At 40.3% G+C, this 7,033-nt stretch overlaps 1 long non-coding RNA gene across 1 annotated transcript; it reads right to left on the bottom strand.

The window, feature by feature from the left end:
- Positions 1-675: 675 nt before the first annotated feature.
- LOC137190557 (uncharacterized) lies at positions 676-1,128 on the bottom strand. Its single transcript, XR_010930237.1, has 2 exons — positions 954-1,128; positions 676-775 (listed from the first exon to the last, which is right to left on the bottom strand). It is a non-coding gene; the product is annotated as an uncharacterized lncRNA (long non-coding RNA).
- Between the last annotated feature and the right edge of the window lie 5,905 nt (positions 1,129-7,033).

The raw sequence follows: 7,033 nt of genomic DNA, 5'->3' as shown, positions 1-7,033 counted from the left end.
AAGGTCATATTTGTTTTGTCACACACCTGAATTTCTTTCTGCTGTAGCAGGAAGTGACATTTGAAAAGCAGCAGAGAGGGGAAGTGAGGGGAAACCTGCGGATCGAAGTCTGCTGTCTGTCTGTCTGCTGTGAGGGAACATGGAGGAAGGCTGTGACACGGGGTGCAAATGATCAATGCTTCACTTCCAGCAACCAGCTCAGAGAATGTGGACGGCGTATCAAAATCATTCTGTAATCTTTCTCTCTCTCTCAAAAAAGAAATAAAAAAAGACCAACAGATTTGTCTTTGAACAACACATTCAAGCCCCAGTTCTGTCCAGTAGAATTATTCAGCGTCTGACAGTTGAATACTGAGTTTGCCTGCAGGCAAAATCCCAGGTAATATACAAACACTATGTGTGTGAGTGTATTTGTATCAATATGGTTGTGAGAACAAACATTTGTCTGCACAGTCACACCATGGGGACTTGCCTGCCATCTGAGATCATAAATCAAGTCCCACCAAGGTTGATCATTAATTTTAGGGTTTAGACTTTGGTACAGGGCTATGGTTGGGGTTTGGCTAAAGTGGCAAATGTTAGCCAAAGCATGCATGTAAAAACTTGACTTTCTGTGGTAGCTGGGTATGTAGAGAGCCTCTGCATTGGCACACCAGTTAAAGCATGAGGACCAAGTTCGAGAGCAGTACAACAGTTTGTTGTCTTGTCCACAGGTTCACAATTAATAGTTGACTGGCAGATATTGATGGAAATGATGATGATGATGATTTAAAGGCTAAAAAAGGCAGATGAAACAATAAGCAAACAAAGGTACTCCAGTAATCTTAATCAAAACGATAAATCGGTACACAAAGGGCACTTTAATACTTTAAGTCTTAACTCATACTCAAAAACACTCATTCGGCTTATAAACAAAGAAACCACCATAACTATAACAAATGTCCACAACTTACTTGAAGAATGCATCTGATGCACAGTCAACAGGAGAAGGAAGCTAATACACACAGCTCACCATGCTGCAGCAGACAATGGGAAGAGACTGAGCAAGGCCTGAGCCAGGCCTCTTATCAGTTCAGGTGTGGCTTGTTAGATGGTGTTCCGCCCACCTAGGTCTGGGCAGGAAGGAGGATTTTCTACAGTGCACGTTAGCGTTAGCTTTGGTCTGAGGTAGTGGGGCGTGTTTCCAGAGCATGAAGGCAACAGCTTGCACTCCTTATTTGGAAGGTCCTGGCTCCACATGGAAAAGGTTTGGCGCCGACCATAAGCTGCAACTCTGGACTTCAAACCGGCTCCGATGCAATGACGTCAAACCTCGTTATGTCCATCTTTATATATAGGCTATGGGGTAAGGTTGAGGTAAGGATCAGATGTTGGTCAAAAGTTTAAGATGAGGCTACAGGGTGAAGGTGGTTGGGTTCATAGAGTGATGCACTGTGAGGGTGATGGATGTTGGTCAAAGGGTTAAGAGCTAATGAGACCGCGAGGATGGAGTTAGGGTTGTGTCAGTATGCTTCAGAGTGCTTGTTTCTAAAAAAAATCCTTCCCTCACACATTTCTGATGTCTAAATTTGGAGGGCTGCATCTTACAACTTTTGTAACTTTCTGAAACAGACAATCCACTTCACACATCGATGGGCCATGAAGGTGAGAGCAGGTTTTGAATTTTTCTCTCAAGCTTGTTTTATTCATTCAACCTCAACACTTTTTGTGTTTGCGCAACATGTTGGCGGCCTCAACAACTTCTATTCCAAAATTTTGCTCTTGAGGCTGACCAGCTGGTGGACATACAAGATGCAAGACTCTGACACCATAGACCAGGGTTCACATCCTGAGTCCTGCATGTGGTTCGGTTTAGGCAACAACAGCAGGAGGTGGTGGGGAAGAGCGATGTGAATCACTGATATATCTGACCTAAAATCCACACACAATTCACACATAGGTGCACAAAACAGTGCCACACTGACTAAAATGCTGTTGCTCTACATTGGAAATAATATACAGTAACAATTGATTTTAAATTGTGTCTAGATATCATTTTCCTGATATCACTTTGTAGAGCTCAGAGGACCAAAATAAGTACTACAACTTCATGTTTTTGCAATTGAAATGTAATCTCTGCTGACTTTTTCTTTTTCCCACAGAATATTTAATCACTAACAAAGAAGTTTACCCTGCCAAACTACTACCGACCAGAGAATTCTTACCTCCTTTTTAATTACAGACAAGGAACAAAATTTAAATAATCTCCACAAAAAGCCTGATGCAGAAAGCATGACGTGATTTCTGTGACAGCTGCATCTGTATTCACAGAGATAAAACACTGAGAAAACACTGCTAAGTACTGTCAGTATAATTTGTTATCTTGACCGAATTTCAACCGAAATACCCAACTACTCTACTCACTCGCAGTCATTTCTAATTACAGAATTTCACATTAAAGTTAAATCTTGCTGTTATCAATTTCACAGGCCACTGCATTAACAAAAGGTCATTCTAGGTCACTGAATATTAAGATCTATCAACGTGCTTGGTCTTATGACATTGCTCGGATTCAGATTCAGAATTGAATGGTATTATCTGGTCATCTCTTTTTCTCTTATTTGATTCAAATGTGGATGGAGAAAACAATTTTACTGATGTTTGTCTTTTTTTTTTTTTCACCTTGCAAATCCCTTGGAAGGAAAAACATATTTTTCAGGTCATATTTTATAGGAGATTAAACGAAAGCAGAACTGCTGTTCAAAACATTTTTAATCTAATTTTCCTCTCTTCCCCTTACAATTCTCATTACTGTTGTATAATGCATTTGAGATCTGGCTCAACACCTTTCTCTCTGAAAAGCTCTTTATTCATTCAGAGAAGTGCCACCCCCTGCTCCCACTTTCCCACTGACTCAGCAAGGCGGCATGAAATAACACTGCTTCAATTTAGACTGCTCCTCCAATAACCAGATAGAGTTCAAAGGGTGTTTAATCTCACCTGTCACTCAAGCGGCTGCGAAGGAAGGCCGACATGAATGAAGAACAAAACGGCAGATGAAAGTGTGTGAGGGACAGCGGCACGTCGGGGTGAGCCGGAGGTCTTTGATTACTTTTCTCAGCAGACGTACGCAGAGGAACCATCTTCCTCTTTAGGGAAACATGTTAGCGTTATCTGGTGATTTTACCTCTGGGGTTCTGCCTCTGTCCATCACTTCCTGTTGATTTACACAAAAGCACAAACATGGTTTGACTGTAATTAACTTTGTCATGTTTATAGAGTTGCACAAATAGCAAAACCATGACCACATGACAGTGAAAGCATCAATGTGTGAGTTGATCGAAGTTGGCAATCGCCCCCTCTGACAGATGGAGATAGTTTATTTGAATGTGGAAGTTTTTCAGTCTTAAACAAGAGTCTACAGACATGCTAGCATCTCTGTGATGTTAGCATATTGATGTTTAGCAGGTATAGTTAGCATTCTAACATTTTCTGATTAGCACTAACGACAAAGTACAGCTTAGGCTAATGGGAATGTCATGGTATGCAGTTTTGCAGGTATTGGTCATAAACCAGTGTAACAGGGTCAACTGTGCAGCATATGTGTTATAATTACACAAAATTTGTAAATAGTTAAATGCTGATGTGCTACTCCTCCAAGGACCACATGCGGAACATTTAAGACTCAGTTCATTGTACCCCTACGTTCACTTTTGTGGGTGCCCCCCCCCCTATAATTGATGTCCCCGGCCTTTACCTCTCCCCTTTTGTTATTGTACTTCATGGGAGAGGTAAGGGACATTGTGCACTTCCTTTGATTACGGGTGTAAGTTTGTTTATTAGCTTGGACTTCTTGTGCAGTATGCTAACACATTTCTGTGTTATTTAATTTGTGTAGGAGCCTGAGTTAGCATCACAATTGACCAGAGGATTTCTTTTATTTACTTCTGTCGTCAGTTGCTGGAATAAATGGTCACCTCCAAAGACACCCTGGTCTAAGCCTCTTCCTTATAACACAATGCTAGAAACCACCAGTTACACCAGGTCAGAGGATCATCAAGTTATTTCAAGTCATCCTGATTGGGACATTAATCTCTGTACCAAATTTCTGGCGATCTATCCAATAGTTGTTAAGACATTGCACTCAAAACCACAATTGCCAACCTTATGATGGTGCTAGAGGAACAGTCAGGGGGATCATGAATCCTCTGGGGATCATGAATGTCTGTGCAAAAATTCATAGTGATTCATCTAATAGTTGAGATATTTTGGTTTAAGTGGTGGACCGATCAACTGACCTCTGACACATGGATGTATCAGGACAGCTAGATACAGCACTGCCACTCTGACGCTGACAATTTCTTCCAGTGGACGACTGCAACTAAATCCCCTACAGCCAAAAATATAGACCATCATTATAAACGTCAGTAAAATTGTTGATGGGAAACTTAAGATGGCAAACAAGGTCAATTATTACTCTCCATAAAGTGTGATTTCACTCCACCCACTGCATCATTTCGAAAAATGCTAAAAAGTGGACAAGGAGCTGAGAGAGGGGATGGGGCATGGATGTGTGAGGCAGGAGGGCAGGAGTTCCTCAGTGACATCCCCTGGCCAGAGAAAAATGATAATAATCATAATAATAATAATAATAATAATAATAGTAATCATAATAATGATAGTGAGAGGAAGACAAACAGTGTGACAGAATTTAAATGAGCCAGAAGTCATTTTTAAACAAGCCTTCTGTGTTTAACTTGGTTTATTTTCACATGAAGACAATTTTGGCTTTAGCAGCTAACAGCAGCACTGATCTGCTGGTGGAAATCTCTCCGTATGTGACTGTCTGCGGGAGGAAATGCTGCTGGCAGCCACAAAAACAACAGAAATCCTCTTCACATTTTGTCCGGAGCTCCACCGCTACTGAACCTGTCCACTGCAGAGCTGTGGAACTGTGGTCTGCTGCGATCTGCTGCTGCTCCGCATTGGACAGGTTCGGTAAGGATTACATGGTCAGACTGCAATTTAACGTTTTAAAACAAGATTTTACCATCTGATAACTGCAGGAACAGACAGCCGGAGAGTTAAAGAGCTACAGGAGGATGCAAAGAGGATTTCTGTTGTTTTTGTGCCTGCCAGCAGCATTACCTCCTGCGGACAGTCACAGACGGGGAGATTTCTTCAAGCAGGTCAGTGCTGCTGTTAGGTCCTGAAGCTAAAACTGTCTCCATCACCACATATTTGAAAATGAGCGTGGGCGGTTTCACAGACTCACACTCAAGGCTGGGGGCTGGGGGAGGTGGACCATTTATATAAATTTCATGATGTAGAGAACTCCCAAACGATTAACTTTACATCAGCATTGGCCCTGGATTTTAAACAGCAGATGACAGATTGAGCCATTTCAACCCATGAAATGCCGATTTGTATGAATTTGGTTTTGTTAATATTAATGCCAGCATTGATGTGTTTCATTACAGTTTAGTCATAAAATTTAGTTTACAGCTCAAAAAACACATTTAGGTGTGCAAGGTTTGATATTTGTAAAACGTTCACGCAGCCTAGAAAAGCTATTTTATGTGCATGATGTCATACCAAAGTAAAGTCTCCAGGGTGAGCGGGACCGAGCAGGTGGGAACAGAGGGAGAAATAAACATTTGCATGTGCAATGGGCCACACAACGCAGCACCTAATCACGAGGTATCAAAACTTTTATGGCTTATGCACTTGGCGAGCAATTCTCATTCAAACGAATGACCACCATCTTGGAGTCCAATATGTTAGAATTTTAGCATGCTAACGTGCTAACCAATATCATAGATTACATTACATCCTAAATTATTACCTCACTCAAGTAACAATTTCTCCAACCTAAACTATAAAATGCATGTTGTTTTTTTTAACGACTTCCAAAATTAGTGTTTTCTGATATGATTCCTGCGATGTTTGCACGACATCATTTTTAAGTTCCTTCCAAAAACTTTACAAACAACGAAAAATTATTCATACTGTATGATCGTTTGCTGTTTTAAGGTTTAAGTTTTTAACTACTTGGTTAAAGTTGGTTAAAGAACAGTGTTGTCAGTTGGTAGGAGAAAGGATGCAAACACAAGACTCAAAATCCCCTTCTACCAAATCATCCACCTGACCTCCTCCACCATTTGCTTCTGACACTCATTTTTTGCATGACTACAGCACATGCTTGTCAGGAAAACATGAGGAAGATAAAAGTGTTTGAACAAATGACAAATGCTGTTACATTTCTGGTGAAGATAGTCTCCAAAAACAGATTTCATGTTTAATGTAAGGCTTTTATCGTGTTTGTACCCTTTCACTGACCCATTTATTTGGCAAGTATATCTGATCTGATCTGATGTCATACATTTTTGCAAAAGTTTAGCCATCTCAAAAATACACTTTTGAGATCCATTGTCATAGAACATGAATTTTAAAACAGCCTGATAAATAGAGCCTTTCCAAAAGCAAATATTTTAACAGAAAAGTAAGTGACTGTGTGAAGAGAAATATCTCTGTTGTAAATAAGCCAGCAGAAAACGAGCGATGCAATTGGGGTCATGGATAGATCAAGGGGTAATCAAGCAGCTTTTACAAAGTATTGGAAAAAAAACTATGAGACTCCAGATCTTCCTTTTTAACTGGGGCTTGTTCATGATCTAAACAGGCAGCTTTTTTTTAAAGAGGATGTTACATCTATTCATTTGTAAAATATGTCTTTCTTCACCCTGCAATCAAAAAGGTTTAAAGGTGGAGAGAGCGTCATTAGTACAACGAAAAACTGCTGTTAGTCTACTTCAGTTAAATATCCATCAAGCCCGAACGACAATAGCTGTCTTAAAAACCACTCAAGCAAATGTATTAAAGTAGCTCTTCTGAAGATAACCTTGAGTAATGGTATAATCACCATAAAAGGGCCAATTAAAAAAAATGCATTCATTTATTTGGATCCCCATTAGCTGTTGCTAGCGAAACTGCTACTCCTCCTGGGGTACTTTTCCAATGATGTTGCATGCTAATGGAAACCATTTCAATATCA

This window comes from Thunnus thynnus, chromosome 10, assembly GCF_963924715.1.
Source record: "Thunnus thynnus chromosome 10, fThuThy2.1, whole genome shotgun sequence".
In the NCBI taxonomy this organism is placed as follows: Eukaryota; Metazoa; Chordata; class Actinopteri; order Scombriformes; family Scombridae; genus Thunnus; species Thunnus thynnus.
This window is presented reverse-complemented; position numbering and strand designations above follow the sequence as displayed.